This window comes from Glycine soja, chromosome 11, assembly GCF_004193775.1.
Source record: "Glycine soja cultivar W05 chromosome 11, ASM419377v2, whole genome shotgun sequence".
Taxonomy (NCBI): Eukaryota; Viridiplantae; Streptophyta; class Magnoliopsida; order Fabales; family Fabaceae; genus Glycine; species Glycine soja.
Window position 1 is genome coordinate 30013523 of NC_041012.1, and position 27270 is coordinate 30040792.

The window sequence follows — 27270 nt, forward strand, 5'->3', positions numbered from 1 at the left end:
CCTCTTCGTTCATGTGGGGTGGGATATTGCCAGTCAAGAATGATTCTTAGTGGCAATCTGGCTTTGAAGAATTTCTGTCCTCTTTTTTTTTTCATTGATCGAGAATTGCTTCTTTTCCCTTTTCACTTCCCTTCGACCGGAAATCTTTTCCTCTTCTTTTTCGTTCTTTTCTTCATTTTCATCTTTTTTCTTTTTCTTTCTTTCCATTTCTTCCTTTTCTTTCTTTTCACTTCTCCTTTCCCATCCTTTTGTTTGGGCAATCGGGTTTTAGCATTCTATTCGCCCTCCCTTGAGGAGATTACGCTGTCCTTTACTTCGGGGAAGGAATGAGGATTCCTTTTTTACAGGCCAAGGTTCAAAAAGGTCTAAGGTTGTGTTTCAATGGGGTCTTTTATCGTAGGAACCCAATCTTGATATCTGGGGCGAAACAAATTTGGGTGTCAAGGTGTTGGTCTCGGGCCGAACTCCCCTATCACTCCGTAAGGCACACGTGACAATGATGATTTGAAAACAACGTGCAAAATTAGTCATGGCTACAACCAGGTGGGCACTCAAGCATCCTGTTTATGGCATTGTGATACTACGGTTGGGAATTTACACAGACAGACCCAACGTTTCCAAGTTATGTTCTTTCATCAGTTCAATGAATTCATCCATGCTTATCTCGGTTCATTCCGGAAAATAAACTCTTAGCATCAGTCCCTTGTTTCCAGAAGATACGTTTGCTCTTTACGAATGATTTATACTTCTTAACTATAACATGTCGACCTTCGCGGTCTTTCTTTCTCTTTACTTTTTTTGTTTTATTTTTATATACGTTCACTACAACTATACACCTGTGGTCCTTTATGAGGAAAATCTTTCTTTGTACATCTATATTTTTATACATGACAAACTTTTTCTGTACACGCATTGGAACTCTTTCTCTTTACGTCACACGGTCTATATACAAACCCTATTTACGTTCAAAGATTTTTTCATTTTTCCCAACACACATTTATGGTTCACACAAAAGTTTCTTCATATACACTCATTGCTCACACACACAAGAATTCCTTTCCACACATCATTTACACACAAAGACCTTCTATACACATTTTCCTTTTATATACATGTATAGATAAAAACCTTTTTCTTTTCTTTATGAACATGACTTTTATTCACAACGCTTCTTTCTTTTTATTAGGATTTTGGTTCATTTTATTTTTTTTAGAACGACGTTCCTAAATGAAAAACTCTACACGGTTCCGGAATTTCAACAAACACTATTGATAACAACGAAACAAGTACCGACGTAACAACTCAAATGATATGTATGTACAAAACAAAAGTCAAAACATGAACAAACGTTAGTCCCTTAGTCAAACAAAAATAAGATGATATGCAACAGAAAAAACAAATGGAAACAAAAAAGAAATATGGATCAAGGGATCTCCCAATCATGTGGCCCCGCTTCCTCCTAAGAAATCAAGTAAATCGGTCATCTCCTCGTCCTCGCGGGCCTCATCTGCCTCGTCAGGAGCCTCTGCTGGTGCCTCTCCTGCCTGGGCCTCAGGCCAATCTCCAGGCCATGCGACCTCTGCCCTGAACTGGTTCGGAGTAGGGCACGGAAAAGAAGTAAAGCCCTGGCTCTGCAGGCTGAGACTCATCTGATAAAGACAATCATGAGTCTGTACATGTGCCCGGTGGTTGGCCGCCTGCTGGCGAACCAAATGCCGCAAATACTGCTCCGTATCAAACAATCCGGCTGGACCAGCCTGATGGGGTGGAGGTGCGTCGGCGGCCTGTGGTGCATCACCCTGGACCTGTCTCTGCGTGCAGTACTTCTCAATAAAAGCTCGGGTGATGGGCGGCCGAATCACCTTGCTAGGTGTGACGGGGACGCCGAACGACTGGCAGAGTCCTGTGATCAAGGCGGGAAATCCCAGGGCCCTGTTGGACTTATCCGGGTCCAGAGGGTGCCTGGTAGGCGCCATACCTGAAAATATATAGATGGCATCAACGATTAACTGAGCCACATGAATGCTCATCCATGTCAGGATGGCGTACACCAGCTGTCACTTCGGCAGGGGGAGGTCGGAATTATGATCGCTGGGCAGGATGTTGCTGAGCAGCAAAGTCATCCATATCTGAGTCAGGGTGGTCATGTTGGTGCACATGATCCGCACCCGTCTCCCGGCAGCAGTCCAGGCAAAATCTTGCCCCGATATACATAGCAACTGGGCGATGGCCTCCTCATCGAACCCATCGGACCGGTTCCTCCTCTAGCAATACTCGCACTCCTGGCCCTCTTCCAACACTAAAGGATATCCCAGGAGCTGGTCGATAGCATCTGCATCGAACGGGATCCACTGACCCCTCACCCAGGACCTCATATCACGCACGCCCTCCTCTGTTGGCCAAGCATTGGCATAAAATTCGAGGACTATGTCTGGATCAAACTTGGCCATGGGGGCAACCAGTGATGCCCACCGCTGGCGAACTATCTCCTCCTGGAAATCGGTATACTCATCGTCCCTGAGCTGGACGCGTCGCTCCCGGAGAAATGACCATCCCTTGATGGCCTCGAAGCGCTGCTGGTGTTCAGCGCTCCTAAAGCGGTGACTATCATACTCGGGAGTGGAACTAGTTCCTTCGACCGCTTTATCCTTCCTGGATCTCTTTGAGGCAAGTTTCCTCGGGGCCATTTCCTGCGAGAACAAACATTTAGAAGTTAGTTTTATAAGATAACGCTTATCTTAACACAAAAAGGTCATGCTAATCCCTCTGATTTAGACCAAACTCATGTAATCCATTTATGCACACGTGTATGTGTAGAAAATATCCTATTACTCATGTCAACATGCAAGAACATCCAACATATTCTAACTGCCATACACCTATATACATTCTGAAAAAGAAAACACACTTTCACGCTCAAAGTGTTGCGTCAAACTTTACACCTAATTTATATCCTAAACATTTTGCTATCACAAACTACCTACATACATTCGAAATACATATACCGTACAAACTTTCATTGTTTCACTCACACTTATGCATATTGGCAAGATATTTACATTATGCACATACTTGCATTCAAAAGGCATTCCACACTATCATACATTCACTTAGGAAGACAATCATTCACACTTTGCAAAGAATTCCATGCCCTTTATATTTACCTATGTATACACACTATTGAAAAGCATTTCCCACGTTACTTAGGTGCAAAGTACCAATCATGGGGCAGCCCAAATTCTTACAAGCGAGTCCCTATTTTCATGCTTTTCTAATCCTAAAACCAAATTTTGGTTTCCTAGTCATAAGCATGTTTCCTTGCATTGAAGCTACAAGTTTAGGCTCCTAAGCTTGGGGGTTAGAGGAACCCTCTTCTCTTCCGACTGCATGCAAACTTGTGGTTCTTCCCCCCCTTCAATGGACACTTCAAGCTGCCCGCAATCCATGAGCCGCTGAAGCAATTCTTCCACCGCGGGACAGGTTTCTATGTCATGCGACTCCCCGAGGTGAAACAAACATTCATCCCTTTCGTCTCCACCTTGGGGGACCATGCATGCCGCTTGCAGTGTTTGATAGATGAAGCGTCTAGAAGTAACCACTTCTCCTAACCTCTTTGTCCGCGATGGCCCGCCCTTTTCGACAGCGTTCACGCTAGCCCCTCCATGACTAGCTAGCGGGTTGGTTTTAACATTTGGGCCTTCCTCCTGAAACGCTAGCCAGCCGGCACTAATCAGGTGCTGTACTTTGTACTTGAACAGGATGCAGGAGTCAATATTGTGTCCGGGAACTCCACTATGGTACACACACTTGGCACCCGGGTCATACCACTTGGGGTAGGGTGGCTGGAGAACCTTCCCGGGTATGGCCACCACCAAATGATTCTCCAATAGTGAAGGCCATAGCTCGGAGTATGCCATGGGAATAGGAGGGAAGTTGTCTTTCGGGTGCTGTGCATATTTATAGGTCACGCTGGGGGCTGTATTATTAACTGGCCGGGGTGCGGCTGGAGCTGTGCGTTGGGCCGGCGCTCTTTCTACTGCGGGTGGTCCTTTTACTTGATTCGGGAGAGAGTTCCCGGCTCGGATTAAAAAATTTGGGGGATTGGGCTGGTAGGAGTTTTGGATATTTTGGGGTGCTTTCATCCATGTTGGGGCGAAGGTGACCGCGTGGGCATCTCCTTCCTTCTTCCTCGCGCCCACTACTGGGGCTCTTCTGTTGTTGTTGGGGGCCATATTGGCAGCATATTCGAACTTGCCTTTTCGTAGTCCGAATTCAATCCTTTCTCCGGCGAAGACGAGATCCACAAAGTTAGCTGGCATGTAGCCTATCAGCTTTTCATAGTAGAACGTGGGTAACGTATCTACCATAATTGTGATCATCTCCCTCTCCGTCATGGGCGGTACGACTTGGGCTGCGAGATCTCTCCATCTCTGGGCATATTCCTTAATGGACTCATGCTCTCGTTTAGTCATACCCTGAAGCTGGTTCCGATCGGGAGCCATGTCCGTATTGTACTGGTACTGCCTAATGAAGGCAGTTGCCAAGTCCTTCTATGATCGGATCTGGGAAGCTTCCAGGTTGGTATACCAAGCTACAGCTGCTCCGGCCAAGCTATCTTGAATGAAATGGACCAACAATTTCTCGTCCGCAGAATACGCCCCCATCTTTCGGCAATACATCCGAAGATGCCCCTTCGGACATGTCGTTCCTTTGTACTTATCAAAGTCCGGTACTTTGAACTTGGGAGGGGTGACGATGTTGGGCACAAGACACAAATCCGCCAAATCCGAGAATGGGTAATTGCCAAGGCCCTCGACTGCTCTTAACCTCTCTTCAAGCGCCTCAATCTTTCCCTTATCTTCCGCGAAGGGAACAGATTCTTTTACGGGTGTGGGTGAGGCCGGGATATGGCGGACTATGTTCGGCTGGGGTAGTTCATGCGGGGATGGATCTTTGAGGTGGAGCAGGGGGCCAAGATGGGTATCTCCTTCCCCATCGTCTTGCCCGGGATAGTCTTCATAAGGTGGGAGTTGCCCCTCAAAAGTAGGGGCTTGGCTTAAATCTTCCGGGGTGGCACGGGGGGTGAAGTCCGGAGGCAGGCCATAAGGATAAGCTTGCGGACTATACCTTAGACCGAACACCGCCGTGTTTCTGTCTAGGCCCGGATTCAAGGTGGGCTGCAGCACCGGCTCCGCTTCCCTAACTGTACTGGAGGCGGTTGCGGTGGCTTTATCCTCTATGGTTTTCTGGAGTTTTAACATGACCTCCGAGATGGAAGCCATTTGATCTTTTAAGGCCGATAGATCGGCCTTCATCTGTTCCTGCACGCCCTCTTCATTATCCATTTTTCTGGATCGAGTGTCATAGGGGTGCCTTGGTGTTTTCTTAGTTATGATGAAATTCCTAAAGCAATAAACAACGGTGAGTATGCCACCAAAACATGAGTATGCAAATGGATGATCGGAGCACTTGGGTCCACCCCAAGATTTTTAGATAACGTAATGAGTCCAGAATTTCTCATTTTATAAAAAGAACAAAGCTTTCATCTAGACAAGATTATACAAAGGTGTTACAAAAGAACCTAACGATTCCTAATTATATGGGCCATCAAATCTATCATGTGCTGACAGTAATTGATTAGCCCATGAATCTCCTCGTGGGCAGTACACACTTCGGCAATGGCTTTTGCTTTGGCTAACAGGCGCGGGAGGTCTTGACTTCCATTCAAGGTCAAGGCGAACCTATCCATCCACATGGTCGCTTCTTGATGCAACGCATCAATCACCCTCCCTCTTGCTTCTTTTTCGGCATACACTTGTGCAAAATCCTCCACTAACTTTTGTTCATGGGCCATGGACTGGTTCAATTCTTCCTTGTATTGCCCTATGATAACTAGGATGCTTTGTTCCGTGGCTTCCAAGTGTTGAGCCAAACTCCTTTTGGACCTCGCGCAAGCAACTAATTCTTCTTTTAAGATCATGCCATGCACCCGTGACCAATCTCTCTCCTTTCTTCGGAGCTTGAGCTTATTGTTACTACCCCACAATGCTCCTCGGAATTTTTCTCGGCCATATTCCTCCCTGCGGGCCCTTTTGGTTTCTTGTTCAAGGGCTTTTGCAGTGGCCGCGTTTTCCTCTTGTAACTCGATACACTCTTTCTGGATGTGTGTAGCAGCTGACTTGAACTTCTCCTTGGCGAGTTTTGCCTTCCCTAACTCTAACTTTAGAGCTCGGACTTCTTCATCTTCCTCCGGAGCTTCGAAGTCCTCCTCATCGATAACTTTCACCTTGGAGAGCCAATCTAACCCCCGCGTGTGAATTCTTAGCCATTCATGATAACCTCCGATGACACCATTTTGGATGCCCCTAAGCTCCTTGTCTTTCCTCAACGGACTTCTCCACGCCTTGTGGATTCTTTGTATAACCTTGAGACCTTGCACTCCTAGATCCCTCACAAGGAAAGGCAAGAGACTTTCTTTGGTTGGCTCTCCCCTCATGGGATACCCTAGCTGTCTTATGGCGAGTGCGGGATTATAATTAATACAACCCCTAGTCCCTATCAGTGGAACATTAGGATAGTCCCCACACGAGAAAAGAACTCCTTCCTTGCCAAATGTTGGTCCCAATCGACTCTTCCTTTTTCGGTGCATGCGCGATAGCTTTGAAGCGGACACGGGTGTCTCGTGTCTTGCCGGAATAGGTGTGAAATCGACCATAAACAGAGAGCGGGTAAACAACAGACAATCCGTGCACTGTTTTTCTCACACCTCCGGTCAAAGGTGTCAAACAAATCTGCCATGATAGCCACCACTGGACTTTCCTTGCTATGGTGATATGCGAGGAAACCATCAATGGCGGCTAAGTCTACCAAACCGTCAACGTTCGGAAAGAGGACAACCCCAAAAATCAGCAAAGCTAAAATATCCGCAAACGGGCCCCACTTCTCTTGGCTCGCCATATCCCTTTCCTTGTTTTCCAAGTATTTCCGTGGTAGGCCCACTATTCCATTGCGAGTTTGTTTCATGCGATCCAACTCTTTTGCTGAATCTCCAATCACAACTGCAATCTTGCTCAAGGAAGGAAGAAAGCCGGAGAAAAGATACGGTTTTCTCCCCCCAAGAGGGCATCCTAATATCTCCTCAAACTCTTCAATAGTTGGTACCATTTGGAAGTCCCCAAACGTGAAACACCTCAATGACTGGTCATAGTATTGGGCGAGGGATACGACAGCTTCCGTAAATACCTCCGCTGCGGCCAAATCTAGAATCTTCCCGTACACCTTGCAGAAGGCTTTCCTTTGGAGAGGTCCCATCAATCGTCCCAATTCCTTGAGGCTAGTGACATCTAGACCTTTAACCTTGACTTGATAAAACCTTTTGCCGTTTGGATTTGTCCCCATCATTTACCTAAAAAGGGGGTGGATCAAGACTCCGACATGAATGATGTAATGCGTATGCATGAAACGGAAAGAAAACAAGACAAAGGGGTAATTCACACATATGAGACCGCATAGAGCCAATTTCAATGCTACGTTTGGGCATGATGGCGCCTCAACGTAGTATTAAAACGGTTACGTGTTACTCTAAAGACACCAAACATCACTAGCAAAACTATAAACTAGTGCTATTTACCAAAAATGCATGAGAACAAATGGCACGGAGCGTGTTTGCTCTTTGCCCCTACTTGGGAACCTATAGGATAATATCTAGGGGTCTCTAATAACTACTTCCCAACAATTTATAACTCACACGGCCGTTCTCTAGAGGTATCATCACTCAAGATAATAATATTGTGGCGGTATGGAATACCAGCGACAACACATTATAAAGAGAGAAAGCTCTAGACGAGGTTTCACTATTATCAAGCAAGTCGGAGACCTAGCATGATGATAGATTCACCTCCACTCCTTAAATTCCCATGAACCCGGGTGTAGGGCCCCTTTTTTTTTACTCAAACCCGTGGGTGCTTAGAATGCAGTGTAAAGAATGCAAAATATACAACAATTATTTACATTTTACACAGTTCAACAAATGCACACACGAAGTTTCACAATCCACAATTCCTTAAAATAGGCCTAACTCACAAAAAATCCCCAGTGGAGTCGCCAACTGTCGCGATGTGCCCTTTTGCGGGCAAGCGAGGGCGAGGCTCACGGGTGCGCCTTCCAAAGGAGGAAGGATGCACGGAGTCGCCACCAACGTTTATTTGTGGGAAACATCAGAAAAAACCGAAGGAAACCGGTCAAAATGAAAATTCTAAGTTCGGGAGTTGTATTTACGCTTGAGGAAGGTATTAGCACCTCTCACGTTTGTCTCAAAGGACAATAGTCTATTTTTTTTGAATTGTGGAATTGTGTTATCTTAACTTTTATTTCTTTTTATTTTTTGAGGTCGACAAAAGCGGGGCTTTTGCTCCTACGTACCCTCCTTTGGAGAGGAAATCAGACCTACGTAGTTCTTTCTTATGCGTGAATCAAGTGGTTATTTTTTACTTGAAAGGTGATCATTTTAAGGCGTTGGACCTTAAAAATGATCCATTTTACTTGGTAAGAAACTGAAATGATAAACTTTCAAAATCCTATTTTTGTGGACGAGCTTGACTAGGCAAGTTGATTTTAGCCTTAGTTTCACTTTAGTTATTTAGTCAATTCAATTAAGAATGAGAAATCCCAAAGAGAAAATGTCCGATTGATCTTTCGCTTTCATTTTACTAAAAGGTGTTTTTTTTTGTTATTATATTATTATTTTACCTCTTTTTTGATTTCCAACGTGGTTATGGCACGATCGAACGGTCGGAATTCATTTTAACCAAAATTAACGGATGATACAATTCAAACGATCGGTGGAAATTTATTTTATTTTTAGATTAAGTGAGAAATAAATTAAATAAATGGCTTAAGCACGTCAAAAGGGGGTATAAAAAGTAAATGAAAACGGGAATAAAAATACATGAAACAAAATGTGGACCACCACGGGTACATAGAATGAATTGAAAAGCTTGGTTTGAGGTACTTACCCGTTGAAGACTGAAGAAAACGAAGAACGAACGATGAATCTTGAAGAACGGTCGAGAATCTTCGCGTAATTACTCACGGAAACGTTACGGAAGTGCCTCGGCTTGGATTTTCTTCACGGAACTAATTTTCCTCAGCAATTTCGAGGGAGAGAGAAGTGCCTAAGGGGTTGAACCCTTTTCTTCTTCACTTCTTCCCCTATTTATAGCAAAATAGGGGAGAAGCTTGCCGCCCAGCTCGCCCAGGCGAGCAAGGTTGCTTCCTCCAGAAGCAACAGCCTTCTGGAGGGCCCAAGTGGGCCTGGTTGTTATTTGCACCCCCTTTTTACTAAATGCACCCCCCTTCTATTTTTTTGCTAATTCTTTTTTCGTAACGTTACGAAACTTCACGAATTTCGTAACAATGCTTATTTTTCTCCCGCAAGGTTACGAATCCTTACGGATTATGTATTTACTCTTTTTTAGCTTTCGAAGAAGTTACGGAAACTTACGGATTGCGCAAAAACTCCTCTTTTCGATTTCCGTCACATTACAGAATTTCATGGATTGCGCAAGCCTGCTTCCTTTTGATTTCTGACACGTCTCGGGACTTCATTCATTGTGCAACCAAGGACGCCAAGTGTCTCAAAGCGACCAATCAAAGGTTGTATATCATCAAATAATAACCCCCGGACGAAATTAGGGTATGACAACAGGAATTCTAAATTCCTGATGATCTTTGCTTTTTGGATAATGATTATAATTATATCAGTTTCAGTACATTGTTTTTAGTGATTTTGGTTTATAGTTATAATTATACACTTATGCTTTTTGTGGATAGTTAGTATGCATGTCTTGAAGCATACTGAACAGTTTGACTTGATCTTAATGAATATGCGGTGAAACACTTTTATCTTTTTGTGAAACTGGTGTTATCAACTGATTTTGGATTCAATGCATGATTGTGATGAAGATTGTGGTTCATTTCATAAGTTTGAGAAAATGTGTATGTTAGACAAAGAAAGAACAAGAATGTGAGCTTGCAATTAGAATTGTTAGTTAGTAGACAGGTTGATTGAGAAAGAAAACCTTGAACCATAACAGGTGAGAGTATGATCTTAAACTGTGAGTGAACGACTAGCATTGAGTAATAGTCTTTGCATCAATCTCTGGATTTTAGAATGAAATGTATGAATGTGGACATGATGAAGGCCATTGTTGTATATACAAGTCAATTGACCAGAAAGCTTACCTTGAAGTATAATTGTATTCTTTGCACCTGTGTAAACTGAATTACATTCTCAAATTGAACCCTGAACTTAAATGACTATCTCTATATACCTTGCTTAGATTCTAGGAGAGCAGATGGTTCAGGGCAATTTGGCCCAAATTTGGGGGAGTTAACTGGGATGTAAAGTGAAAGGTAAAGCACATCAGCACAGGCAACAAATAAGTTGTGTTAAAAAAAAGAGCAAACAAAGAAAGTGTATGTTGTTGTAATAAGATCAAATGCAAAGTAAAGTGAAAGGCTAGTGAGTAATCTAATTGTATTGAAAAGACTAAATTGGATAAGTCTAGGATTTCTGCTCTCTTATAATCTAAGCCTTTGAATCCAAGAAAAACCAATTATTTTATTAGCCAAGCCTCACTACTGTTCGCTTCTAGCAAGTGCATCGGATCGCACGAGTAGTATAAAATGGTAAGAACCGAATATCAAACTCACGGGGAACTTGCGTTACTTGGTAAGCTATTTCAGTGAATAGGTGTCTAGTGTGAAAATCTAATTGTGAATATGAACAGGTATGTAAACTATCTATGCAAAAAGGAAAATCACGCGAGAGAAATGATGTGTAAAAACAAGTAGAAAACGCGTTGGTCTTCCTAATAGGTGCCTGATGCTAAAATGATATTTTCTATCTAACAATGCTCATGTGTTCCTATGGTGTCTCCTGAGATGCTAAACCCCGATTCCTCATGATAGTTTAGCCTAATCCTGATCAAGCATCGTCCTTAGATTCCTCTTGTTGGACTAAACTCAACCAGGAATGCATTAAGACAAACATGCTACAAATAAATTATCGCACCCCGATTCCTCGTGATAGTACGACAACTTATCCCTGTCCTATCAAGGTCATCAGAATCAGACCAGTTTTCACTATTGAATGACCCTAACAAAGCATTCATCTATGTGATCAAGGTAAAGGCATACTAGAATGAAAAGCTGATAGCATAGAGAACACACAAAACATCATTAAATAGATAGAAAGATATTTACATCAAGTGCCTACAAAAAAGATCCAATAGAGGATTTTAGCTTTCCATAACCAGGAAACCTCCTTTACAACAAAGAGAAGAACAAGATGAAAAATTGCAAAAACACAAGTGGTGAGGATGTCTCCTTCACCTCTAAGATCTCATAACCACTCACAAACTCATCTCAAGCTCTCAAAACGGCTTCCGCTTCAAGCTCTAGTCTCTGCAAATCTTCACACAGCAAAATCTCTCAAAACTCTATGGAACTTGGACCTTTCTCTCTCCAAAATCACTAGACATGCAAAGCTTTAGATCTCAGTCCAAACTCCCTTCACAAAAGCTGATTTCAGGCTTAAATAGGTGGCCTTGTTCGTGCTCGTGCGCTTAGCGCAATTCTGAACCGCTTAGCACACATTAGTGAATTTTGGCTTAACGTGTGCTTTTCTTGCTCAGTAGATCGATCGAAGCGGTGCGCTCAGCGAACCTGTATAGCTCATCTTCAAGACTTTTCCTCGCGCTTAGCCAATGAGTGTTGTGCTTAGCAGACGCTCGCTAAGCCAACAGATTGGCTTAGTGAGAAGGTGAAAAAAACAATTTTCAAAGTCGCCTAATTAACTTGAAATTGAGAGAAAATGATTATTAAACACACAAAAGGGAAGTACTAAGTATTTATTTCCTATACTTAACAGAAATAACTTATAACACTACAAAATAACCATAAGCTGGGGAAGTTTGATACAATTTACACATGTTTTATACACAAAATTTAGTTGTATTCATCGACTAACAACTACAAAGCCTGAGCAAGTCCTTCTAATTCTATTTATGCATTTCTGACTTTATGGCATGAGATGAAGTACAAAGATTGGATCTTTTGCTAGTTGTTATTAATGAATAGCTTAAACACTTCTGCTTGAGTGAAACAGAAGCCGTGAGACTGTGGTTTAAGCTGCTTTCCTTAATATCTGTCTTGTGCCTAACTTCATCTAAATTGTACAGGATACATTATGTTCTTCTCTTTGAATAATTGCATGCTTTGTGAAAAACAGGTGTCGCAACATGTCCTTTTGCGGGCGAGCGAGGCGAGGCTCACGGGTGCGTTTTCCAAAGGAGGAAAATGTGCAGATTCGCCACCAACGTTTATTTGTGGAAAACGTCGGAAAAACCGAAGGAAACCGGTCATGAAGAATATTCCAAGTTCGGGAGTTGTATTTATGTTTGAGGAAGGTACTAGCACCTCTCACGTTTGTCTCAAAGGACAACAGCCTATTTTTTAGAATTGTGTGAAATTGTGTTACCTTAACTTTTATTTCCTTTTTATTTTTGAGGTCGACAAAAGCGAGGCTCTTGCTCCTACGTACCCTCCATCAAAGAGGAAATTAGACCTACGTAGTTCTTTTTAAGGGTGAATCAAGCGATTCTTGTTACTTGGAAGGTGATCATTTTAAGGCATTGGACCTTAAAAATGATCCATTTACTTGGTAAGAAAAACTGAGATATTAAACATTTCCAATCCTTTTTTAGTGATTTTTTGTGGACGAGCTTGACTTTGCGGGTTGATTTTAGCCTTAGTTTCACTTTAGTTATTAGTCAATTCAATTAAGAAAGAGAAATCCCAAAGAGAAATGTCCGATTGATTTTTCCGCTTCATTTTACTAAAAGGTATTTTTTTATTATTATATTATTATTTTACCTCTTTTTTAATTTCCAACGTGGTTACGGCACAACCAAACGGTCGGATTTCATTTTAACAGAAATTAACAGATATTACAAATCAAATGATTGGTGAAAATTTATTTTATTTTTTTGATTAGGCGAGAAATGACTTAAGTAAACGACTGAAGCACATCAAAAAGGGGTACAGAAAGTAAATGAAACGAGAATAAAAGTACACGAAACAAATCGGGACCACCACGGGTACATAGAATGAATTGAAAAAGCTCGATTTAGGGTACTTACCGGTTGAAGACCGTAGAACAATGAAGAACGAACGATGAATGTCCACGAACGGTTGAAAATCTTTGCATAATTACCCATGGAAACGCCACCGAAACATTATGGAAGCGCCTCGGCTTGGATTTTTTTCACGGAAACAATTTTCCTCAGCAATTCAAGTGAATACGAAGTGCCAAGAAGGCTGAACCATTTTCTTCTTCATTCCTCCCCCTATTTATAGCAAAATAGGGGAGGAGCTTGCCACCCAGCTCGCCCAGGCGAGCCAGGTTGCTTCCTCCAGAAGCAACTGCCTTCTGGAGGAAGAATTTGGAAGGCCCAAGTGGGCCTGGTTTCTATTTGCACCCCCTTTTTTACTAAATACACCACCCTTTTACTTTTTTTGGTGATTCTTTTTCCGTAACGTTACGAAACTTTAATAATTTCGTAGCGATACTTATTTTCTTTCCGTAAGGTTACGGAACCTTACAAATCATTTAATTACTCTTTTTTAGCTTTCAAAAAAGCTACAAAAACTCACGGATTGCGTAACAATACTTCCTTTTGATTTCCGGCACGTCTCGGGACTTCACATATTGTGCAACAAAGGGAGCCAAGTACTTTGAAGCGGTCAATTAAAGGTTGTATGCCATCAAGCAATAGTCCCCGGACGAAATTAGGATATGACAACAGGTGATGAGGGAATTTTGCTTCATTCTATTATCATGCAATCAATAGTTTTTGTAGCATACACCATTGTAAATAGTCACTGCATATTCTTATCACTTGGGGACCAGTGAGTTGTTCTTTATTTGCTTGAGGACAAGCAAAACTGTAAATTTGGGGGAGTTGTTAGTCGATGAATACGACTAACTTTTTTGTAAGAAATATGTGTAAATTGTATCTAACTCCTCCTATTTATGGTCATTTTGTAGTGTTGTAATTAGTTTTTGTTAAATATAGGTAATAAGTACTTAGTACTCCCATTTTGTGTATTTAATAATCATTCCCTTTCAACTTCAGGTTAATTAGGCAAGTTTATGAAGTGCTGATTTTAAGCTGCTCGCTAAGCCAATCTGCCGGCTTAGGGAGCCATCCGCTAAGCGCACCATCCTCAGCCTGAGCGTGAGGAAGAATCTGGAAGCAGGATGAGATGTACTTGTGCGCTAAGCGAGGGCTCATCCTACTAAGTGCACTGCTTGCATTCATCTACTAAGTGAGAAGACGCGCATTAAGCCGAAATTCACTAATGCGCTCTAAGCGAACCCGAGTCGCGCTAAGCACACGAGCACCAACCAGACCACCTATTTATGCCGGAAATCATAAATGGAGAGGGTGTTTGGGCTTTTCTTGGAGCTTCTTCATTTTTCAGAGTTTTCTAGAGAGAGAAAGGTCCAAGTTCCAGAGAGTTTTGAGAGCTTTTGCTATGCGAAGACCGGAGGAGAACTGACCTTGAAGAGGAAGCCATCTTGAGCGCATGGGATGAGATTTTGAGTGATTGGGAGGTTCTAGAGGTGGAGGAGACATCCTCACTACTTGTATTTCTTCAATCCTTCATTTTTCTCTTCTCTTTTTTGTAAAGGAAGCTTCCTAGATATGGAGAGCTAAATCCTCTGTTGGTTCTTCCTTTGGGGTACTTGATGTAAATACCTTTATATCTATTTAAAGATGTTTTATGTGTTCTCTGCACTATCAGTACTTCATTCTAGTATGCTTTTGCCTTGATCACGTAGATGCATGCTTTGTTAGGATCATTCAACAGTGGGAACTGGTCTGATTCTTAGAACTTGATAGGACAAGGCTAGTTTATCGTATTTTCACGAGGGATCGGGGTACGGTAACCTAGTTGTTTGTATGTTTGTCTTAATGCAGTTCTGGTCAAGTTTAGTCCAACAAGAGGGATCTGAGGACGATGCTTGATCAGGATTAGGCTAGACTATCATGAGGGATCAGGGTTTAGCATTTTAGGAAACACCATATGACACATGAGCATTGTTAGGTAGAGAATATCCTTATAACATCAGGCACTTAATAGGAAGACCAACACGTTGTCTACATGTCTTTACACATCATTACTCACGTGATTTTCCTTTTCAATAGTTAGTTTACATACCTATTCATATTCCACACATATCTTTTCACAACAAGAAACCTATCTACTAAATATAGCTTTACCAAGTAACACAAGTTCCCCGAGAGTTCGATACTCGATTCTTACCATTTTATACTACTTGCGTGATCCGGTGCACTTGCCGGCATCGAACAATGGGTTGAAAACCCAAAAGGGCGGCCTAATCAAAATCAAAATTACAAAATATGGAAATAATTTCATGAACATTGTACAACTTTCCATTACATTGTATTGTTGCATACAAAGTCTGCATTTATTGCATTTCAAGACAAAGGTTGCATGCATGTGCATCCCTAAAAATCATGTTAATTGCATAGATTTCCTAAATCTAATGTCCAATCTGTTGAGTTTGGGATGAGAGGCCCTCTTAATGAGTCAATCTCTTGCTTTTTGATAAGGTTGAACCTTTCGGTACTTGATGAGGACATGTTCAAGAGCAAGGGCAAGGATCCACTTGAAGGACTTGGAGGACCTATGACAAGGGCTAGAGCAAGGAAAGCCAAGGAAGCTCTTCAACAAGTGCTGTCCATACTATTTGAATACAAGCCCAAGTTTCAAGGAGAAAAGTCCAAGGTTGTGAGTTGTATCATGGCCCAAATGGAGGAGGACTAAATGACACCACTTTATTTCAATTTTAGAGTGTTTAGTTTGTCTAAATAATGGCCCAATCCTTGTAAAGTTGGCTGACCAAAAATATGTTTTGGGTTAATCAACTAAAAGGGCTTTAGTTCAAGTTGTAATAAGGGCCCAATTGGCAACCTAGGCATCAGCCTTTTGGGAGACCAAATGGTGGCTGACTTGTTGGCTGTTGGGGGTGACTTTTGGTTGCCAACAATTTCAGTTACACTCAGCCATTAAGTTTGTTTTAATTCCCTAGGTTAATGGCATTAAGTTATTTTAATTCTAGGTTAGTGGGTCATTACTAAAATCTGCTGTAAAGCTTCTATATAAGCTGAACCATTTTATCAATAAACACAAGTTGAGTTTTATTCAGAAAATTAGAGTTTATCTCTTTTATCTTAGTGAGAGTGATTCTCCTAAATTCTTGAGTGATTCAAGAACACCTTGGCTGTATCAAAGGACTTTCACAACCTTTGTGTGTTGCCCTCGCTGGAAAGAGTGATTCTTTCCTTCCTTTCATCATCACCCTTGTTCTTTCAAACCACAATTCCAGAAAATCCACCTCTGCCCAGAATTATCTCGTGGCCATAACTCCCATTTTACGCACTCAAATTAAGTGATTCTTGAGCCTAAATTGAATTTCAAAACGAGACCTTTCACCTCGTTTTGGAATCACCTCATTTGGAGCCTTGTAGCTTCAGTTATTGCCATTTCTATATTTCTGTCCAGCCACCACTTAACCTACGTTTTACCATCCCATTCATCCATTTTATGCCAAGAACCACCTTATTAAGACCCACGAAATTAACCACCTTATTTTCCATCCTTTCCTTAATCAATTTCCGCATTTTCCATCAAGGTTTAATCCTAGACGATCCTAAGTCAGCCCTTGTGCCATCAGGGTTCATATCATTTGGTAATCAGAGCTCCGGTTCTAGGATCAACACTTCCTTTGCTGGAAATATTGGGTAACATCCTTCTTTATTCTCTTTGCCATTTATATTACCTTCTTATTCATATATATTTTTTTAGGCTGACCATTGCAAAAGTTAAGCCTTTTGATCTCTTTGTTATAAAAAAAAAAAAAAAGAAGCAGAATTTTGTATAATCAAAAAAAAAAAAAAAAATTGGGCTGAATGGTTCATGCTTGAAGAACTTTAAAAAAAATCTCTTTAAGGTAATATATTGGTTGCATGAAGGATTGTTACTTGAATTCCTAAATTCTGAATTTTATTTCCTTCATTTGTGCCTAAAAACATTGTTAGCCTTTTTCTTGGTTAACCTTTTCCTTGTCTCTCTAGCCTTACCTTACACATATTGGTGAATTGTTCTTTGTTGTGGCCATAATCTCTTGAATTACCTAAGAACTCAAGGGGAATTAGAGTGGTAAAAGGCAAGAGTGTTTCATTAGAGAAAAGCCATAATTGTGTGATACACTTGAGTGGGTGAGGTATTCAAACAACAACTATAATTGTCTTGTTACGTTTGATTTGTTTGTTTGAGATGTCAGGTACTAATCCTAATGATGGAGTGGGGCTTTCGCAATTCCAAATGCAAGCTTTGATGCAACATTTGGAGAGGTTAATGAAACAACAAGATGATGCGCTCCATGAGAGGTTGGGTCAAATGGAGAATAGAGATCATAATGAAGAAGAAAGGAGGAGAAGAGGGAATGATGGCGTTCCTAGACAAAACCGAATTGATGGTATTAAACTCAACATTCCTCCATTTAAAGGAAAGAATGATCCGGAGGCCTACTTGGAGTGGGAGATGAAAATAGAGCATGTTTTCTCATGCAACAACTATGAGGAGGACCAGAAGGTGAAGCTTGCCGCCACGGAGTTTTCCGACTATGCTCTTGTGTGGTGGAACAAGCTACAAAAGGAGAGAGCAAGAAATGAAGAGCCAATGGTTGATACATGGACGGAAATGAAAAAGATCATGAGGAAGCGGTATGTGCCGGCTAGTTACTCAAGGGACTTGAAATTCAAGCTCCAAAAACTAACCCAAGGCAACAAGGGGGTTGAGGAGTATTTCAAGGAAATGGATGTGCTCATGATTCAAGCAAATATTGAAGAAGATGAGGAGGTAACTATGACTCGATTTCTTAATGGTTTGACTAATGATATCCGTAATATTGTTGAGCTGCAGGAGTTTGTTGAAATGGATGATTTGCTTCACAAAGCAATCCAAGTGGAGCAACAATTAAAAAGGAAGGGAGTGGCTAAGAGGAGTTTTACCAACTTTGGTTCTTCTAGTTGGAAAGACAAAGGTAAGAAAGATGGGGCTGCTACTTCTAGTAGTTCCACACCTATCCCATCAAAAACTCGCTCAAAGTCCCAAGAGGAACCCTCTAAAAGGAGTAGAGATGTGAAGTGTTTCAAGTGCCAAGGCCTAGGACACTATGCTTATGAGTGCCCTAACAAAAGGTCCATGGTTCTTAGAGATGGAGAATATATAAGTGAATCCGATGTTGAAGAAGAAGAGGAGAGTGAGTACGTAGAGGAAGAGGAGACTCCAGAGGGAGATTTGTTGATGATTAGGCGGTTACTTGGTGGTCAATTGAAGCATGAGGAGGAGAGCCAAAGAGAAAACATCTTTCACACTAGATGTTTAATCAATGGCAAGGTGTGCATGGTGATCATTGATGGAGGTAGTTGCACCAATGTGGCTAGTGCTAGATTAGTGTCAAAGCTAAATTTAGCTACTAAACCACATCCTAGGCCATACAAACTTCAATGGCTTAGTAAGGATGGGGAGGTGCAAGTGAGGCAGCAAGTTGAAGTGGACATTTCCATTGGGAAATACAATGATAAGGTACTTTGTGATGTTGTTCCTATGGAGGCCAGTCACTTACTGTTGGGGAGACCATGGCAATTTGATAAAAGAGCCAATCATGACGGTTACACCAACAAGATCTCTTTCATGCACCAAGACAAAAAGATTGTGCTCAAGCCATTGAGTCCACAAGAAGTGTGTGAGGATCAAAAGAAAATGAGAGAAAAACTTCTTCAAGAGAAAAGAGAAAAAGAAAAGGTGAGCAAAACACTTGAGAGTGAGAAAAAGAGGGAAACACTTGAGAGGAAAAAGAGTGAACAAAAGAAGAGTGAAACACTTGAAGTGAGGGAGAGCTATTTAGCCACAAAAAGTGAGGTCAAGAGGTTGTTTCGTGCTAAACAGTCACTCTATATCTTGTTTTGCAAAAATCAGATTTTGACCACTAACACTTTTGATGATTTTGAAGTGCCTTCTAGTGTTAAAACTCTTTTGCAGGATTTTCATGACATGTTTCCACCAAATGTGCCAAGTGGACTACCACCTTTGAGGGGAATTGAGCATCAAATTGATCTCATTCCGGGAGCTTCTTTGCCCAATAGGTCAGCCTATAAAAGTAATTCACAAGAAACCAAAGAGATTCAAAGACAAGTGGATGAACTCATTAGCAAAGGTTGGGTAAGAGATAGTATGAGTCCTTGTGCTGTCCTAGTGATTTTGGTCCCTAAAAAGGATGGGACATGGCGCATGTGTTCTGATTGTAGAGCCCTTAATAACATCACCATTAAATATAGGCATCCTATACCTAGGCTTGATGATTTGCATTTTTGGAGGACTTTGTGGAGCAAGTTGGGCACTAAATTGTTATTTTCAACCACTTGTCACCCACAAACCGATGGGCAAACGGAAGTTGTTAATAGGACTTTGGGAACTTTGCTTAGGACAGTTTTGAGGAATAACTTAAAAACTTGGGAAGCTTGTTTACCCCATGTTGAATTTGCTTACAATAGAGCTGTTCATGGCACCACTAATTGTTCTCCTTTTGAAGTTGCTTATGGTTTTAATCCACTAACTCCTCTTGATCTTTTGCCTATGCCCAATGTTTCTGTTTTGGAATCACCTCATTTGGAGCCCTGTAGCTTCAGTTATTGCCATTTCTATATTTCTGTCCAGCCACCACTTAACCTACATTTTACCATCCCATTCATCCATTTTATGCCAAGAACCACCTTATTAAGACCCACGAAATTAACCACCTTATTTTCCATCCTTTCCTTAATCAATTTCCGCATTTTCCATCAAGGTTTAATCCTAGACGATCCTAAGTCAGCCCTTGTGCCATCAGGGTTCATATCAGTACTAGTACCTATCACCTTCCGAGGGCTAAACGTCCTCGACTTCAGAGGGCTCAAGGACCTCGCCTTTAGAGGGCTTAATGCTCTCGCCTTCAGAGGGCTCAAGGTCCTCGCCTTCTGAGGGTTCAACGTCCTCGACTTCAGAGGGCTCAAGGTCCTCGCCTTCAGAAGGCTCAACGCCCTCGACTTTAGAGGGCTCAACATCCTCATCTTCAGAGGGCTCAACGTCCTCAACTTCAAACGGCTAAACATCCTCGCCTTTAGAAAGCTCAACGTCCTCGCCTTAAGAGGGCTCCATGTCTTCGCCTTCAGAGGGATCCATGTCCTCACCTTCAGAGGGCTCAACGCCCTCGCCTTCAGAGGGCTCAACTCCCTTGCCTTCATAGGGCTTATGGACCTCGCCTTCATAGGGCTCCACGTCGTCGCCTTCAGAGGGCTCAACGTCCTCAACTTCAGAGGGCTCAATGTCCTTACCTTTAGAGGACTCAGTGTCCTCACCTTAAGAGGGCTCCACATCCTCGCCTTCAGAGGGCTCCATGTCCTTGCCTTTAGAGGGCTCCATGTCCTCGCCTTTATAGGGCTCAACGTCCTTGACTTTAGAGGCTCAACATCCTCGCCTTCAGAGGGCTCCACGTCCTTGCCTTCAGAGGGCTCCACGTCCTCGCCTTGAGAAGGCTCAAGGTCCTTGCCTTTAGAGTGCTCAAGGTCCTCGTCTTCAGAGGGCTCCACGTCCTCGCCTTCAGAGGACTCAATGTCCTCGCCTTTAGAGGGCTCAACGCCTTTGCCTTTAGAGGGCTGAAAGTCCTCGCCTTTAGAGGGCTCAACGTCCTCGACTTTAGAGGGCTCAACATCCTCGCCTTCAGAGGGCTCCACGTCCCCGCCTTTAGAGGACTCAATGTCCTCGCCTTTAGAGGGGTCAACGTCCTCACCCTCAATGGGCTTAAGGTCGTCGCCTTTAGAGGGCTCCACGTCCTCGCCTTCAGAGGGCTCAACGTCTTTGCCTTTAGAGGGCTCAAAGTCCTCGCCCCCTGTCATACCCTAATTTCGTCCGGGGACCATTGTTTGATGGCATGCAACCTTCACTTGACCACCTCGAGGTACTTAACACCCATCGTTAGGCAATCCGTGAAGTTTCGTTACATGTCAGGAGTCGAAAGGAAGTATTATTGCGCAATCTGTAAAGTTCTGTAACATTCTAGAAGTCAAAGAGGGGATGGTTGCGTAATCCGTAAAGTTTCGTGACATTACGGAAAGAAAACAAGTATCGTTATGTAATTCGTAAAGTTCCATAACGTTACGAAAAAGGAATCAGAAAAAAAAGACAAAGGGGGTGTATTTAGTAAACAAGGGTGTGAAAATAGCAACCAGGCCCACTTGGACCTTCCAGGGTGTTCCAACAGAAGGTGGTGCCTTCTGGTGGAAGCCACCCAGCTCGCCTGGACCAGCTGGGCGGCAACCACCTCCCTCTTTTCCTTTATAAATAGGGGAAAGAGGGCAGAGCAAATTCGTTCAACCCTCATGGTATCTAGGATTCACTTAAAATTAGTGAGAAAAATTGTTTCCATGAAGAAAATCCAAGCCGAGGTGCTTCCGTAACGCTTCCAAGATGTTTTCGTGGGCGATTTCGTGAAGGTTTTCCACTGTTCTTCATTGTTCTTCATCGTTCTTCGGTTTTCAACCGGTAAGTCCCCGAAATCGAACCTTTCAATTCATTCTATGTGCCCTTAGTGGTCCCCACTTGTTTCGCGTGCTTTTATTTTTATTTCGTTTGCTTTCCGTACCCCTTTTTGACATGCTTTAACCATTTATTTAAGCTATTTTGTCGCCTAATAAAAAATAAAATGAATTCCACCGATCATTTGAGTTGTAATATCTTTTAATCTCTGTTAGAATAAAATCCGACCAATCTTTCACGCCGTAACCACGTTTAAAACCAAAAAGAGGCAAAATAATAATATAATAATAAAAAAATATCTTTAAATAAAATAATAAAAAAAATCAATCGGACGTTTTTTCTTTGGGATTTTTCTTAATCGAATTGACTAATAACCAAAGTGAAACTAAGGCTAAAATCAACTCATAAATCAAGCTTTTGTCATCAAAAATCACCTAAAAACCATTCTAAGGTCCAACGCCTTGAAATGGTTCTCTTTGCTTTTTATTGGCTAAACGTGGACTTTTAAAAGACTAAAGTCAACATCTAAGTTTGTCACCTCTTTCAAAAAATCAAGAGATCATTAATGGTCCAATGCCTTAATGTTTTTCTCTCCTCTCAAAAGAATCGAAAGATCGTTTAATGGTCCAACGCCTTAAATGACCTTTTACTCAGTCAAAATATATTTTGCAAAAAAAATAAAAACAACTTAACCAACGCTTAGTTCTCGAAGAACTACGTAGGTCTGATTTCCTTATCACAATTGAGGAATATGTAGGAGCAAGGGAAACACCCTTGTCGACCACAAAAAGATAAAAAATACAAAAGTCATAAAAAATGTAAAAGGGAAAATAAAACAAATTGAAGTCATATTTGCACACTTGATTAAAGGCTGTCGTCCCTTGTGACGGACGCGTGGGGTGCTAATACCTTTCCCGTGCGTAAATGAAACTCCTAAACCTTTCACACTTAAAGTTCGTAGACCACACCTTTTCCGGTTTTTTCTAATGTTTTCCTCGAATAAACTTTGGTGGTGACTCCGCGCATTTTCCTTTCTTGGAAGACGCACCCGTGAGTCTCGCGTCACCCTCCCGCCGAAGGGTAGGTTGTGACACCCCCATAGGACTCATAGTCCTCACCTTGAGAGGACTAAAAAATCCTCGCCTTCAGAGAACTCAAAGTCCTCTGCCATTAATGCTTAACCGAGACTTGCACTCCTAGGTGAGGGGCTAGTGGTTTCCTTTTATCAATTCTTAGGCCACCCCCTGATCTTTGAGGAGGGTCAACTGTGCGAGCACAGCCAAAAGATAAGGCAGGTCTCCAGCTTTGATGAGGAGGCTATCACATAGATACTATGCATACAAGATTTCGCCCAGACCACTATAGGGACACGAGTGTGGATCACGCGCACCAACATGACCACTCTTACCCAGATATGGATGGCGTTGCTACTTAGCAAGATTCTGCCAAGCGACCACAACTCTGATCTCCCCCTGCTGAAGTGTGAGTTGGTTTATGCCATCATGACATAATGAGTGTGCACATAGCACAACTGATTTCTGATGCCATATACCGTTTGCAGGGATCACACCAACAAGACACCCAGTGGACCCGGAGAAGTCCAACAGGGCCCTAGGGTTTCCAACTCTGATTGCAGGCCTCTGTCAGTTCTATGAAGTGCTCGTTGCCCCCAGCAAGGTCATCAGGCCCCCTATTAACAAGGCCTTCATCGAGAAGTACTGCACCCCCAGGCAGGCACAGGGCGAGGCACCACAACAGCCTGGGGATGGCCAGCAGCAGGCAATAGACGCACTGCCACCACTTCTAGAGTGCACCTCAGCTCATCTACAAAGGCTGGAGCGTGGCCTATGACACATGGCCGACCAACAGGCGGCCAACCATTGGGTCAGGTACGAGCAGGTACTGGGCCCGTGATCGACAAGTCGTCATCACACATCTGGCTCAAGATGTTAAAGATGCGCTACTAGGAGGCAGCCTAGTACCTTTTCAATTTCTGCTTATTATTTACCTATGTTTCTTAAGTCATAGTTGGACACGCCTAGTTGCTTATAATCCTAGGAATTTAAATAAACAAGCAGAAACCGAGAAGGTAGTCACAATATATATATATATATATGTGTGTGTGTGTTTAGGTAGCAAAAATACCTTGAATATGCATGTATGTAATTTAGGTAGCAAAAATACCTCACAAAATATATGTGTGTGTGTTTAGGTAGCAAAAATACCTTGCATATGCATGTATGAAGTTTAGGTAGCAAAAATACCTTGGATATGCATGTATGTAATTTAGGTAGCAAAAATACCTCACAAAATATATATGTGTGTGTTTAGGTAGCAAAATACCTTAGATATGCATTGTCGCAACTTACCCTTCGACGGGAGGGCGACGCGGGGCTCACAGGTGCGTCTTCCAAGAGAGGAAGGCACATGGAGTCGCCACCAATGTTTATTCGAGAAAAACGTTGGAAAAATCGGAACGTGTGGTCTACAAACTTTAATCGTGAGAGGTTTCGGAGTTGTTTTCATGCACGGGGAAGGTATTAGCACCCCACGCGTCCGTCACAAAGGACAACAACCTTCAATCAAGTGTGAAATATGACTTCAAAATTATGTATTTTTCCCTTTTTTATGTTTTTTAGCTTTTATGGGCCTTTTTGTATTTTTTATCTTTTTGTGACTGACAAGGGTGTTTCCCTCGGTCCTACGTATTCCTCAATTGCGATGAGGAAATCAGACCTATGTAGTTCTTTCAGAACTAAACGTTAGTTAAGTTGTTTTTATCTTTTTTTGCAAGATAGATTTTAATTGAACAAAGGTCGTTTAAGGCACTGGACTATTAAACGATCTTTTGATTTTGAAAGGAGAGAAAATCTTAAGGCGTTGGACCATTAACGATCTCTTGTTTTTTAAAGGAGAGAAACGCTAAGGGGTTTGACCATTAACGATCTCTTGGTTTTTGAAAGGAGAGAAAATGTTAAGGTGTTGGACCATTAATGATCTCTTGTTTTTGAAAGGAGAGAAACGTTAAGGCGTTGGACCATTAACTATCTCTCGGGGTTGTCGACAAAAGCGGGGCTTTTGCTCCTACGTATCCTCAATTGCGATAAGGAACACAGACCTACGTAGTTCTTGCAAAAGCGGTAAAGTTATGGGTTGATTTTATGCTTTTGAACGGTCCATGTTAAACGATAAAAGCAAAGAGGACCGTTTAAGGCGTTGGACCTTAAAACAGTTTTAAGTGACTTTTGCGGACAAAGCTTGATTTGTGAGTTGTTTTAGCCTGAGTTTCACTTTGGTTATTAGTCAATTCATTCAAGGAAACTTCCAAAGAAAAACGCCAGGTTTATTTATTTTATTATTTTTTTTTCAAGATATTTTTATTATTTTATTATTATTTTGCCTTATTGCACAGTTAGTCACCCTCCAATATTAGGGGGTGGCTGTTCGGATTCCGGCAAGTGCAACAGATCGCACAAGTAGTATAAAACAGTAAGAACCGAGTATCAAACTCTTGGGGAACTTGTGTTATTTGGTAAGCTATTTCAACAATTAAGTGTCTGGTATGTAAAGATAAGTGTGAATATGAACAGGTGTATAAACTATCTATGCAAAAAGAAAGAAAATCACGCGAGAGAAATGATGTGTAAAAACAAGTAGAAACACGTTGGTCTTCCTAATAGGTGCTTGATGCTGAAAAGATATTCTCTATCTAACAATGCTCATGTGTTCTTATGGTGTCTCCTGAGATACTAAACCCTGATTTCTCATGATAGTTTAGCCTAATCCTAATCAAGCATCGTCCGCAGATTCCTCTTGTAAGACTAAACTCAACTAGGACCACATTAAGACACACATACACAACTAACTTATCGCACCCCGATTCCTTCTGATAGTACGACAACTTAGCCCTATACTATCAAGGAATTTAGAGTCAGACCAGTTTCCACTGTTGAATGACCCTAACAAAGCATGCATCTACATGATCAAGGTAAAGGCATACTGGAATGAAAAGCATATAGCACAGAGAACACACAAAACATCATTAAATAGATATAAATATATTTACATCAGATACCTACAGGGAAGATCCAACAGAGGATTTAACTTTCCATACCAAGAAGCCTTCTTTACAACCAAGAGAAGAACATGATGAAAGATTGCAAAAAACACAAGTGGTGAGGATGTCTCTTTCACCTCTAGGATCTCACAATCACTCACAAACTCATCTCAAGCTCTCAAACCGGCTCCTGCTTCAAGCTTTGGTCTCTGCAGATCTTCACACAACAAAATCTCTCAAAACTCTCTGGAACTTGGACCTTTCTCTCTCTAGAAACTCTAGACATGCAAAACTTTGAATCCCAGTCCAAACTCCCTTTCTAAAATCTAATTTCAGGCTTAAATAGGTGGCCTTGTTCGTGCTCATGCGCTTAGCGCACTTCTGGACCGCTTAGCTCACATGAGTGAATTTTGGCTTAGCGCGTGCCTTTCTCGCTTAGCGGATGAACTGAATTGGTGCGCTTAGCAAACCTGTACAGCTCATCTTCTTCCAGAGTCATCCTCGTGTTTAGCCCATGAGTGTTGCGCTTAGCAGACGCTCGCTAAGCCAGCAGATTGGCTTAGCGAGAAGGTGAAAAATAACACTTTTCAATGCTTTCCTAATTAACCTGAAATTGAGAGAAAATGATTATTAAACACACAAAATGGAAGTACTAAGTATTTATTACCTATACTTAACATAAAATACTTATAACACTACAAAATAACCATAAATTGGAAGAGTTTGATACAATTTACACAAGTTTTATACACAAAAGTTAGTCGTATTCACCGACTAACAACTCCCCCAAATTTACAGTTTTGCTTGTCCTGAAGCAAAAAGAGAACAGCTCACTTGTCCTCAAGTGACAATGACATGCAGTGACTATGTACAAAGGTGTATGGTACAAAAGTTACTAATTGCATGATAAGAGAATGGAGTAAAAGGCCCTCATCACTTGTCTTTCACAAGGTATACAGTTATCCAAAGAGAAGAATAAAATGTAACCTGAACAATTAGATGGAGCTAATCATAAGACAAATATCAAGGAAAGTAGCTTAAACCACAGTCTCATGGCTACTGTTTTACTCAAGCACAAGTGTTTAAGCTATTCATTAATAACAACTAGCAAGAGGTCCAATCTTTGAATTTCATCTCATGCCATAATGTCAGAAATGTATAAACATAATCAGAAGGACTTTCTCAGGCTTGTAGTGAGTCTTGGCTACAAAAATTCTTTGGTTTTTCTAGGATTCAAAGGTTTAGATTCTAAGAGAGCATAAATCCTAGACTTATCCAAATGATCTTGTGTCATACATGTAGCTTTCTCACTATCTTTTCCTCTTAATTTGCTTTTGACTTTATTGTAACAACACAACAATTTGTTTTGTTTATCATACAAATTATTTGTTGTGTGTGTTGATGCTTTATTTTTTTCTTTGCATTCTAACTGACTTTACTCCCTCAAATTTGGGGTAAATTTTGTTTTGAACCATATGCTC